We start from the raw sequence: 13,700 nt of genomic DNA on the forward strand, positions 1-13,700 counted from the left end.
TTGTATCGTGTTATCTGTCCTACCACATCTTCAACTTCTTATATTTCCTTTTGTCTGTCTATGTCATCTTGTTATTTTTGTTATTCTTTTTAGCTGCTTTTTTCCTTCGTAACATTTTTTCCGTGTGCTCTGAATTAATTGTCTTTTTCTTTTATATATATAAATATATATATATATATATATATATATATATATATATATATATATATATATATATATATATATATATTATAAATCTTGCCATGTTTCCGATTTCCTCAATGAAGTGTTATTGTGCTCCATTTATTTTCGCCTATATCATCACTTTCGCATTATTTAAGCTTCATAACTTTAGTTTTCCTTCTCATTGGTTCTTATTTCTGTTGTACTCGTCTTTGCTTGCGTATAGGGATAGATTGGGGTAGAGTACTTTATGGGGTTTGTATGGCCTTAGTGTATCTGTAATTACTTATTTCCTATTTGTACAGTGCGGGGAGGGAGCTCTACACTCGTGGGCTCCCATATCTTGAACTTTCTTTACCATGAAGTAGCTTTTACCTTTGAAAACTACCGACATTCCTTTTTCCCTATTTAGTCTGTTCCAACCATCCACTAACCTTACGCTAAAATAATACATCTTTTCGAAGGAGTTTCCTGCCCAGCTTCTTATCATGGCCTCTAGTTACTCTACTACTGCATCTCAAGGAAGTGTCAGCGTCGTGTAAAAACTTTTAAGACGTTAATCGCGTCAATCTTCTCATTTCTCTCCTCCATCGTAGACAAATTTGTAGTCCCGATCCTCTCTAGCAGTATCTCTGTTCTCTTAATTCAGGGGTTACTCTCCTCTCGATCCTTTCATTTAGATCTTTGTGCTTTTTTAATGCGTTGGCCAGACTTGAGAGGCTTAATCTAACTTTGATATAAGTTGCTAGTAACTAACTAGACATTTCCTTATCTGTAACATAATTGCGAGTCTAACATTTGCCTTTCACAGTTCTGATCCGTACCTCTGGTGACACGTTAAACATAAACTGTCGACTCCCGGGTCCCTTTCAACACATCTATTCCTGTTGCTCGTTTCCCCTCTTGTTAATAATTTCTGCGAAGTCTTTTATTATTTTTCTATGTACCTTCTTTATTACCTTGCACTTCCTCGACATTAGATTTCACCAAACAATTATGAAAACAACACTGGGTTATGTCCAGATCCCCCTGTAAGCTTGTATCGACTTTGTAATTCTTTTTCCTCGCAAAAAATCCAGTGCATCAAGCAAGTCATTTACATCTTTCAAGAATACAGAGGGCCAAGAGGGAGCCCTGCGGCACACCACTGGTGACCCAGGTTGTCAGTGCGTCTGTGTGGCTTTCATTTTGTCTGTGCGGCTTCCCCTGTATCTATGTGGCCTTCATTGTGTCTGTGAGCTCATGCGAGCCCCTGCATGCAAGCACATGCATTAAGTGCAGATTTTTCAAGTAGTTTTAATCACTACATTATCATCCTCTTATGGTTTTCTAATGCATATACTGATAGCACACACGCGGGGCAAGCACATGTCCAGCCCATGTGTGTGGCGTAGGTCAGCAGTGTAACTAATATAACATCTATGTTCATATAGCTGTTGCTCACTGGCAACTTCTTAAAGACTTTCTTTCATATATATATATATATATATATATATATATATATATATATATATATATATATATATATATATATATATAATCATATTTGATCGTTGATTCCCGGGTATGCGAGGTAGCGCCAGGATGGGCCGTTTTTCGTGTTTCCTGACGCTACCTCGCTGACGCGGGAAACGGCGATCAAGTGTAATGATTAGGTAAATGAGTATATATATATATATATATATATATATATATATATATATATATATATATATATATATATATTTTTTTTTTTTTTTTTCTTTTTTTTTTTTCAAACTATTCGCCATTTCCCGCGTTAGCGAGGTAGCGTTAAGAACAGAGAACTGGGCCACTGAGGGAATATCCTCACCTGGCCCCCTTCTCTGTTCCTTCTTTTGGAAAATTAAAAAAAAATTGACAGGGGAGGATTTCCAGCCCCCCGCTCCCTCCCCTTTTAGTCGCCTTCTACGACACGCAGGGAATACGTGGGAAGTATTCTTTCTCCCCTATCCCCAGGGATAATATATATATATATATATATATATATATATATATATATATATATATATATATATATATATATATATAGATATATATAGAGAGAGAGAGAGAGAGAGAGAGAGAGAGAGAGAGAGAGAGAGAGATTCAAAGAAAAACTACCGTAATACAAAGTATCTTCGAATCTTTTCAAGTAAGTTTGTTCGGGTTATGAAAGGTTCTTTCTTATCTAGAATAAAACCAATCTATGAAGGGGTCCACTAGGGCTACACGAGTCTAGCAAGAATGACTACACGTAGAGTCGCTGGTGTTTCTCTCGTACAAACAACACGGGAGTTATTAAACATAACGACCCATCTTAAATTGCAGGAAAATTATATTACTCAAACGTTACGATACAGACGTTAAACTATGTAAATACAAAAGTTGCTTTATATATATATATATATATATATATATATATATATATATATATATATATATATATATATATATATATATATAGATGAATAGAACAAGTGCTGCAATTATAGCCATCTCAGTTTGAAAAAAGTGTAAAAATATATATAGCATAAGGTATTTGTAAACCTAAAGGTGGAAATATTTTTAGGAACGAAGGAAGAAACTGATAGAGCTTCACTGTTTTAGGAATGAAGAATATATGATAGTGGTCTGTCCTCGTGCGGCTGCCCTCACAAAGAAACTGGGAAGTAATCGTTACCCGGCAGCCGTATACCACGTAGACAGCTATAAGCAAACTAATACCTATAGAACAGAAGGAAGGCAACAGGATAACAGTGAACGGAAAAGGCTGTTTGGAGAGATATGATGACAGGAGAAATAATGAAGTGGATGGCTTATGATTTGACGCTGGTGGAAGAAAATATGGAATAACTGCTCAGAAAAGAGGGAACCGTTTCAACACCTGTTCTTGCAAAGCTGGTTTTATGATATTCATTATGTAGGATGACTTGGATACATTACACGATATAGTTATGCCTCATGCATTTATGATACTGGAAGGTCGTGGTGTCTTGAAATTCAATAAGAAAATGAATGAGATTTATAAAGGGACTTTGTAGAGATTGCTGTTTTGCAAAATCGTGTTCAGATCGGAACCGACAAAGGAACAAAGTTGGTCAGCGCCAGAAAAAAAGTGAAAAAAAAAAAGAAATTGGAAGCAAAAAGGAAAGGAAAGTGAGATGAGCTATGCACGCTGAAATTATGGTCGTAATAGTAAATAACTGGGTTTGCAGGTGAAAGATCATTTATGGAGAGAAGGTTAACAGCAACTGGGCAAAACCCTGAGGAACACCATAGTTTATAGGTCGACTGACATGATAGGGTAATTGAAACGAAGCTGCGTAAAACAAAGAAAAACACAATAACCAAAGGAAGTTTAGAAATCACAGCTTTATGCCACATATTGTAAAATGCCTTGGAGATGCCGAGGGTTATGGAGAAACATTCGCCAATATCCATCGGAGAGGTGAACTAAGGCAGTCAGAAAGGAGATGAACAGTGGACTCGCTTTAGTAATACGTATTGGTGATGTGAGAAAACAGAATAAAGATTCTAATCGTTTAAGAAAGTGAGTTTCAAAGACATTGGAGACAGAAGTGAGATCGACGGTGCCATACGTAAATGGGAGAGACGGTCTTTATTTAGTATTACAATAATTCACAAGAAAAAAAATACAATTAGCTGCATGACGCTAAACTTAGTTTACCTTGTTGTGGGTAAGCTATGATAATGCTAACCTCTTGAGCAGCTTAGCACTTGACGCAGCCTAGCCATAAATATTTTTCTCTGAGACGAACAAAGTAAAAGACTCCCGGATGAAGGCTAATCATCGGCGGCGTGAGGCCGTGTATCCAGGCGGGCTGGCGCCACAAGCCCTCCCCAGCTAAACTAACCTACGTGACGTTATGCGTAGCATTCCTCACTATCCCCTATTTCTTTGTAGATTAGTCCATGACTGTTCTTCTTCCTTCTCCCCCTTGTGTTTTATACGTTACCCTTTGTACATCATACTAAAAATGAGGAAAGAGAGTCGACTATGATCATATGATTAGAAACAACCATGGGCTTTGTTATGACCTACGATGGCCATGTGCTGTATCACCAGGGAAGACGACCTGACAGTTATGTGAAAAATGATACGGAAGGACAACTTTATAGCGAGAAATATTGTCTGTAAACAGTTCGTCTCCGCCAAGTTGAAATAGTACAAGGCCGAGCCCACACATTCTGTTGCTGCGTGTCCTTGGTTAAGTATATTGTTAGAACATAACGGTCTTATGATCCTACTGGCCATATTGTTTTGGTGTACTCATTAGTCCAGATAAGGAAATATCAAAGTGGTTTCCTCGTATCACCCATCACGACCGTTACGCTGGAACATTTCCGACTTTCTTGCAGCACACCATCAGTAAATGACTACCAATCACATAGTAACAATTTCAACTAATTATTTCAAAAGGCTAGATAAAACACGTGCGTGTTTTATAATTACTTATATACTTAGTTGTAATCCAACATTTAAGAACAGTTTCTTGGATCACGGCGTGCGGGGCTCGTAGACTGGTTGTTGATCATCGGCCTGCTAACCTTGGACATCTAAACATCACACTTGTCCCAACAGCGAAAAATAATAAAATATTTAGTCATTTGAGGTAGTGTACCGTTGTGGGTACAAGCCCCTGACAGTTTGAACAAGGAGCTCCCTAAACTAGAAGACGGATCCCGTGTGTTGCGGCGGCGTTATTACACTGCTCAAATGCAGGCGTCAAAACAAGCCGCATGACGTCACGAATTGAGTTTAATTGGGCTGTGGGGAGTGGCCAAGTCTGGTGGCTGCTGTAATGATCATGGTAAGTGGCTTCCGTGTGGTTATTTTCTTGCCATCATGTTACCAAGTGACGTCTAGCTTGGTCTGGTTGTCACTTTGTGCGTGAAGCGCTGTATAATGGATTATACCGTGGAGCTGCATATTCATGTGAATGGCTAAAACATGTGTCCATATCCATTGGTAACTTTCGCCTATTCAAGAACATGCGAGATGCTAAAAATATGTATTAAAAAGTAGGCTTTGCGGATAACCTACAACCTGAACTTGTTTCCACGCTGTATTTACAAGCATGAAATATGGAACAATTCAGTGTTTGCTACGATCAATTCTAATCGTGTTAGATAGGTAAATCTAACATTCTAGCTGTGGTAATTTATATAAGATGGTACAATGCAAATATTGATGATAATAATGGTAACATAGTATGTTTATTTCCTAAGTGAATGTTTCTTGTGATATCTTCATGTCTTAGCTGAATATATATTCTTTAAACAAACTGTGAAAATATTTACCAGTATCCGCTCGTAAAATGTTGTATGGTCGTTTGTCAGCTGTTTTAATGAAGGTTATACGCCATTCTGAAATATGCTTTGGTGACACCAATATACATACAATTAGACTAACAAATAATGGCTATCAATATTGCCGTGTCTGTGGGAACACTAGCTTTATTGACTGTATTGTTATTATATGAAATTTGTTTCGCATTATATTCTCCAGAAAAATCTTCATAGAAAAGTACAAAACACTTTTGTTACTCACTGTCTGTCAAGATTTCCACGTATCTTTTAAGAGGCAAGTGTTAACCTAGTACCCCTGAAATGTTTTCAAATCATTTGATCTTACTGAAATGACCGATTTGTATCTGGCATGACTATTTGATAGTTTTTTTTTTTAATAACTTGATAGTACAGACAGCAACAGATTATGTTAAGAACAGACAAAGGCATTGGCTTGTCCATATAAAGTGGACATGACTTACCGTTTGATGAAATTCTTGTAAAAGTTTACAAACGCCAGTAAGTACACAGCAAGAACATATCTCGGCTACCTTTTGCTAATGATAGTCAACTTATCCTTTTCTCTGCCTTGATTGAAATGCAGTAAGATTTATTGCACAGTGGGATATATATCGTCCATGACAGCCGAACTGAGGCTCTAACGCTAGCCGTGAAACCGAAAACAGAGGGAAACTTGTATTACGCGTCCAACGGTCGTTATAAAACGAGTCATTGTTTACAATGTGGCTCTGAAGAATAACTGTGTGTTAACTTGTATATTTTCTATGATTGCGAGGAATATGGATAGCTTTCCACACAGAAATCATGTCTGAAACTGGTGGTCTTATCGTAATTCAGTGTGAAAGTATGATGCCCAGAATACAGTACTCCATCACGGAAAGAAGACCCTGAGGTGAAGCAGGATGAAGGCATTAGTGTAGGTATTGTAACCACAATTAGCATACGTATATTGTTCGTATTGTAACCACAATAAGCATACGTATATTGTTCAGATTTGATTATGTTTTACGTAGTTCATTGTGTAAACATGGTAACCTATTCAATATCAAACATGAATTCATCTCAGCGAAGCATATTCACCTTGAATAATAATTCTCTTCTCGAGCACCGAATTTTTAATTTTTTCTCGAGTTCGCGATGACGCACCACTTAATGAAACAGTTGTACATCTTTAACTTACTCCCATTGCAATTGTAAAGAATTTGTTAAATAAATAACTTCTTTTCAGTGTTGGTGCTGTAATGATTTTTATTGTTTAGTAAATGTTTGAAAACCACCATTGTGACATCTTTATATGGGAGGTTTCTGTTATTTTCTTTGGAATTGACAAAGTTGTTCACGTCTGTTCATAAGCTAACTTTTTTTTTAACTTCACTCACGATTTTGTTAATGACCATCTTTTTTTCCATAAATGTATCTTACGGTATTTTAGCAGCTTTACTTGTCAACATTCTTATCCAATACCGTCATAGATTCATCATTACTCCGACTCATGTATGCACTGATATAGAAACACGTGTGAATGGTACATAAATGCGCAGAAATACATATTTACAGTTAAGTACAACATCCACTGGGTAGTTGAATGGAATAGTAGTTATACGATACAATGAACGAATAGAGATAATTGGCATTTATAGCGTCCGGGATGTGAAGGACCCGGAAAAGTGTACGAATACGGGTGACTTGCGTGGACCATGAACAGAGGCTGGCTGTTATGCTACAGAGATTCTTAATACAGAGGTAAACCGATTACTTTTTAATGTGCATGTTTTCACTCATGGTCGAAACGTGACTTAATGATCTTTTAATAGTTTACTTTCTTTAGATTAAACTAAATATCAGTTCAAGGATTGCGAATACTGCACATTTTATATTGTGACAAGGTATCTATGCAAAATCAATGTGTGCGGAATTTTTGTAGCTATAGATTTATAAACCAGTATTGTAAAAAAAAGATTTGGTTTATTGAAAAAAAGAGCGAGGTATGATCTTGCGTTGTAAATATTTTCTTGAACGAGACGATGAAGGCTTGTCTACATTAAACTTAAGAATGGTTACGTAGTACACACACCAGAGGACAGAGTATTATACAGTATATAATGTAGTGAGGGGTCGTTGCAAAGCTAAGCCTCCCGACACTCACAACAACAATGGCGGCCTCTCGCGCGCCCTAGTGATATGAATGCCATCCCTATGGTGCCGCAACGTGACGCCCACTGCCCATCCCAGCGCACTTGTGTTGACTGGCGGAATGAAGACCTTTCTTCCTTTTTTATTTCAGTTTCATCTTGGTGTAGGTTATATGAATTATAAAGAGAGCACGGATGATGTAAATACTTAAACAAAAATACGCTAAGAAGGATAACAGTAATTAGGGTATTGATATTAATGATAGATACTATCATGATGACGGTATGTAAACAGAAGTAAAGAACTGGAAGAAGCGGTGGAGCTTTACGTAACGGGTGTGTAGTAGGCTGCACGTGTGGGGTAGGCTGAGAGAGGAGAGGCTCTTGGCGCCATATCTCTTAGATAGGTGGCCTCGTACGGCGCGCCGGCTGTTGGGCTCCATATTAGAGTAGGCATCCTACTTTGTTTGCATACGAGGAAAAGAAACATGAACTGACCTTCAAAAGCGTAATAAAAACCATAACAATATATTGTATATTATAGCACTTAAGATAGGGCTAGTCTGTTGCCGTTTGAGTTTTCAGTATAACGAGTTTATCCATGACATGAATATATATATATATATATATATATATATATATATATATATATATATATATATATATATATATATATATATATATATATATATTCGTGTTTCTGTGTAATATTCTGTTCCTTAGTGAATCGAATTGATTTCTTTCTGATATTGCCAACGGTTGGGTATACGCCGACGGACACGCCAAAGATTCGAACCCATGTGAGTCCGAACACGGGCTGACCCGTGCTGACTCAAGGTCAGTAATGCTAATCACGGTACCACGGAGGCCCGTGTGTGTGTGTGAAATTCTTCTCATAATCAACACGCACACACACACACACACACACACACACACACACACACACACACAGGGTTTGGAGTCCTTCCTGAACATGTTTATAAAGGTTATCAGGGAAGTGAGAGATGAGGAGGATTGTTGCATCAACTTAGAAAGGGACTTAAAGTTCAGACACCAAAGTTGGTGTGACATGGTTGTTTACGTTCAGTCCGAGTGAATGCAATAAAGATGGGTCATATTGAGAGAAGGCCTCGACATGAATATTATCAAACAGGAAATAAGCCACAGGGATCTCTGGGGTGGACATCGTCCTTAACCTGTCGCCAGAGTCCCACTTTAGGGGAATGATTAGGATGACCGACTGTATGCTGGAAAATATTACATTACATGTAGAAAATGTGGATAAGGAAATATTCAACAAGCTGCTTACATTCTAAATAGGCCAAAACTAGAATATGCTTCTTATGTTTGGTCAACGCAACTAATGAAAGTTCAGAACAGGGCAGTAAAGATAGTACCTGAGTTAAAAAAAAAAACAAACAAACTCGGAAAGGGCTTACAGGCCTTAGAATGTGCACTTCATGGAAAAAGAAAGAGGAGAGGGGCGCCCTTATCACAACCCAAAGTTTTTAAACTACGTTGATGACGTAAACAGCGAACAGTTTTTCGAAAGACAGAGATAGACCAATTGGAGGCCATAGCACGAAATAAGGCAAGAAACTTGCTTCAAATGCTGTAAAGAAGAACATTTATAGTATAAGATGGGTGAATGAATGAGCAGAATGAGAACAGTGAATGCGGACAACACAGGACTTTGAGATTGCGTGATAAGAGACTGTCAAGTGATCTGGCCACACGATTGAAAAACTCCTCCCCATGAAGTACCTGACAGGGAATTATGTATGTGATGCTGAAGGCTCTAGACTTGGGGGGTGGGGGGGGGGGGAGTCCTCATCGAAGACAGGCATTAAGAGCAATGGAGAAAAGAATTCAATATTTGAGGATAGTATAACCTGCTTTTTGTTACGGGAAATTTCGTAGCACCCTAGAAGAGGAAAAGTTTATTTAAGCCGAGAATAAGGAGGGGAGGGGAAAATAATGTGAAGATAGGATAGGTGCTGTTTGATGCATGATTGAAGTAAAGTCCAGCCTGGTAGCTTAGGTTTAATAAGACCTGCAAATGGTGAGACAGTTGGTATGAAATGGCACCTCGGCACCACATAAACTTTTGATGTCGGGAGTTAGGTTATGCTACGTCTTTGATGCATTCATCGGTGACATTACAACAGCTGCTGAGATTTGTCGTTTTCTGAGAACTGATGTAGCTAATTATCCGGTGTTGCCATCAAGAAAAACATTCAAGGAAGGGCGGCAGATGTTGCTGCCTGATTCCCAGGTGAACTGTACAGTGAAGCAGGCTTCCTTAGTCTGCTTGAGATGAATCAGGTGTTCTTCGTTATAGAACACCAGGATGCCTTCCTTCCCTATTGTGGCAGGAGTTGGTAAACAGAGGGAATAAAGAATCTTGGAGAGTTTTAGTTTATGAAGATGATACACGTTGAAATAAGCTTGTGTGTTCAAAGGTGTTGGCCATAGCTACACCTTCCTGCTGGAGGAACAAAGAGCTCTCAACGCAGGTTGAACAGTTCAGGCTGGCAGAAGCTCCTCTGGGATGGTGCAGGGTTGGGGTAAGGGTGTTGAGAGCTGGAGGCTCGGGATGGTTACAGACTGAGTCGCACATCTTGATTGTGTGGGTTCAGTAGGTACACGGGCGGTGGGGTCCTGCACGTGTTATGATCTACTCCCGTGGAATGTACGATCTGGAGAGAGAGAGAGAGAGAGAGAGAGAGAGAGAGAGAGAGAGAGAGAGAGAGAGAGAGAGAGAGAGAGAGAGAGAGTCATATCTTAGACTACGCGATGATATTAACTTGATATGTATTTAGTAATGATATTGGTGAGATGCTTTGTTTTGATATGTGTAGAGGTGGTAAATGAGGGAGTGTTGAGGTGGGAGAATCTTTACCATATATGTAGCCAGTAGTGTGGTGACGTGTCGAGTAAGACGTCCTCCTTGAACCGCGTTGGCTGTAAGTAAAGAGTTCGTGTAGCGCTTAACGTTCCTGACCGTGAAGCATTCATGGGCCTCCCAGGGGCGAGCGCATAGGTTCGAATCCTAGTGGCATTAGTCGGTCCACAGTCACCCCAACTGTTCATCCACCCTTGGGGGTTGGTCGATGAATTAGATAACTGGCTCAGCGTTAATAGGATGGCCTTGATTAAGTCCTCAGTTGCCCGTGCCATCTCAGCTCACATAAAAAGAAATTGCAGTGGGTGTTAGTAGGTGTAGGAGCGCGAGTGATTATCTTCATTTGTGTAGGCAAACTCACCTTTCTTGTTGCTTCAGCTGACGAATGATAAAGTCTTGCCTGAGGCGTGATTTCCCCATGTCTCTCCCGGGGGAAGGATCTTATTGCTTGGTGCCCTGAGAACACAGTAGGTCTTATGAATCAAGAAAGGTGGTTATGATGCTGCCGTAGGGCATTAATGACTTGCGATAATGACTGATGATGCCAGGACCGAAGCCAGGATTCAGTAGTAGATTTTCTCTTTGTTAACGTAATCAGTCGGAAGTGAGAGAGTTCAAGTTACTTTGGAAGTGCACTGTGTGTGTGGGAGGGGGAAGGGGGCTGAAGGTAGGGCAGCGTGTGGCGGACTTAGCGTTCCTGGTTGGGCGTGCACCCTGTCACCCTGGCCAGCCGGGGTGCTGAGTGCGTTCCACTCGAAGCTGAAATTGCACCGAGACACAACAGCCATTCTTCAAGAGCGACTGGAGGCTCATGTAAGGCGGGGAGCCACTTAAAACCCCGCTGCCCTCGCCATGTCTCGATAGCGATGGCGGGAGTCAATACATAGATAATGGCACGGGAAATTTACCTCCCTCAGTGTTCTGGACCACACCATCATCTGATGGTGGTGAGGATCACATGCCGGGCGCGGCCTGGTCCTGCCAGGCCTCAGGATACTGATCTCAAATGCATCACCTGTGCTGGACGTATCTCCCGTGATGGTGACGCAGGACATGATAAACAGATTACAGTAGAGAAGCAGCACTAGTCCTCCTTCCTACGGCATCATTTATCCAAATGAAAAACTCTCGAAGTCTTCTTAACTGAGGGTGGAATATTTACAACGTGAGCCTCCTGCCTCGCGTCTAGCTGTGGTTATCTCATGTTACCTCTCGTCTCCTGGACAGGTCAGGTCGCGCGAGTTCGAAGGTCATAACCCTGGAAGGGTAAAATAAACCTGTACATTAGGTAAACAGGGGGATGGTTTGTCATAATATCAAGCTGCATTATTCCTCAAGATCAGTCATTAGATATGACGAGCACTGTTTTGAATACAAGGAAAATAATGGCATCAGTGTGATGTAGGGGAAAGGACTATCAAGTTCCTCCCACAAGCAGAGCTCACGCTACGGCACCATGACATCTTAACCTCCACCTAACACTGTACGTGAGGGTGTGTTGTGATGCTTCGTAGGGTTACTGATGCCTGACACTGGCTGGATGGAGGGGGACTGTGTGTGTGTGTGTGTGTATCATACCGGCAAGAAAGTGGTACATGAGCGTAAGGTGGGCGTCCAGTGAGGCCCCTGGCCCAGTCTGCTGTTCACGGTCATGCGTCATGAGGTGGACGTGTATGTTGTCAGGCAGGCATGGCGGACCCAGTGACCACCAGTCCTGGGCACCTGGAATAACCTCTTCTGCTGCTCTTGCCTGGTCAGGATGTTGTCAACCCCCTCGCTCGTGGGCCAACATTTTCCTTACATAATTCTAGGTCTGGGTTTTCTCCCCCAACACAAGTGACGTTCCTCAGTCCAATCAGGTTGTCCTGAAGTTTTCATATGATCATTTATTCATTCGAGCTTCAAGCGACGGTCTCCCATAACTCTTGCTTCTGGTGTGTTTTTGATCGTCAAGGAAAAGTTCTTCAAAATTTCTGGCGTCCGGTTGACTGGCCAAGTAGAATCATTCGTGTAACCCATTTTCTAATACGTTTTTTTCCGGTGTGGAGACAGTGTTGTTGTTTGTTGATGATGGTGTTATGTATTCGTTATTGTACTCCATGATCTAGTGTCCTTCACTGCATAGGTTGTGACACTCATCACTCAGTTGAGCTGTCGTATTAAACCAGCACATACATAGGTAGAGACGCCCCTGTCGCTCAGCACATGCAATGTACAAGTCACTGCTAATTTACATGTCGATTGATTTTGTGAAATTTGTATAGAGGCAGAGCCTAATCTTTATTCAGTGCTTTTTAGCAGGAAAAGGATGTCGTAAAACTATTAACATAGGAATTATGTAATTTGTCTTCTTTTGATATATACCAAAAAACTTAAAACTATGTATATATAATCATATAGTTAGGCCTCCGTTAAAACTCCCAGATCAAAACATATGCTCTTACGAATTCGATGTCGAGAGTTATTTCATTTGTTATTCTAATGGATATTATTTTTTCTGCTTTCAGCCAAACGTCTCGCCCCAGCCTCAGCCAGGGTGTGGGCAGGGGGAGGAGAGGAACCCCGGGTGGGAGCGAGTATAGCCGCAGGACAACCCACACTTCCACCGACTGTAAGTATTCATGAACGTTCACATCAGAGTGGGCGAGTAGCGCTGCCCAGTCATTCATTAAATGTTTACTGTTGTGAATGGTAGGGACGTTTTATCTCTAGCATGGTGTTTCTGTAGCCATCAGAACGTAGAAATGTGCACGTCTCTTCACGTATGTTTTTACACTCAGTATGTTTGTCAGACTGGTGGGAGGCCCCTGTCCAGCACCCTTCTGAGCACGACCAGACCACACATATTTTCTTGTACTTTAGGCTACCTCCAAATTTCATGTGTCGTCCTTTACAGAAATTCTGGCTTCGCTGTTGTCGCTGAACTGTCCATGGCTGGTTTCCTCGTTGTATCCAACAGATGTATGCATTTTCTTATCAGATTGATGATAATATCTTTAGTTTCTGCGGCAGTTTATTGATGCATTTACTGGCTCATAAGGTCCGATTTTTTCACCCTTTTTTGTCAGAGAATTTTGTGTCACGGGCTGGGTGTGTAGCTTGAACACAGCTCAGGTATATGGAGCAGAACATCTTTAGTCAGAGCGCCTTGTCGTGACATGCCTGTGCTA

The sequence above is a fragment of the Panulirus ornatus genome, chromosome 38, assembly GCF_036320965.1.
Source record: "Panulirus ornatus isolate Po-2019 chromosome 38, ASM3632096v1, whole genome shotgun sequence".
In the NCBI taxonomy this organism is placed as follows: Eukaryota; Metazoa; Arthropoda; class Malacostraca; order Decapoda; family Palinuridae; genus Panulirus; species Panulirus ornatus.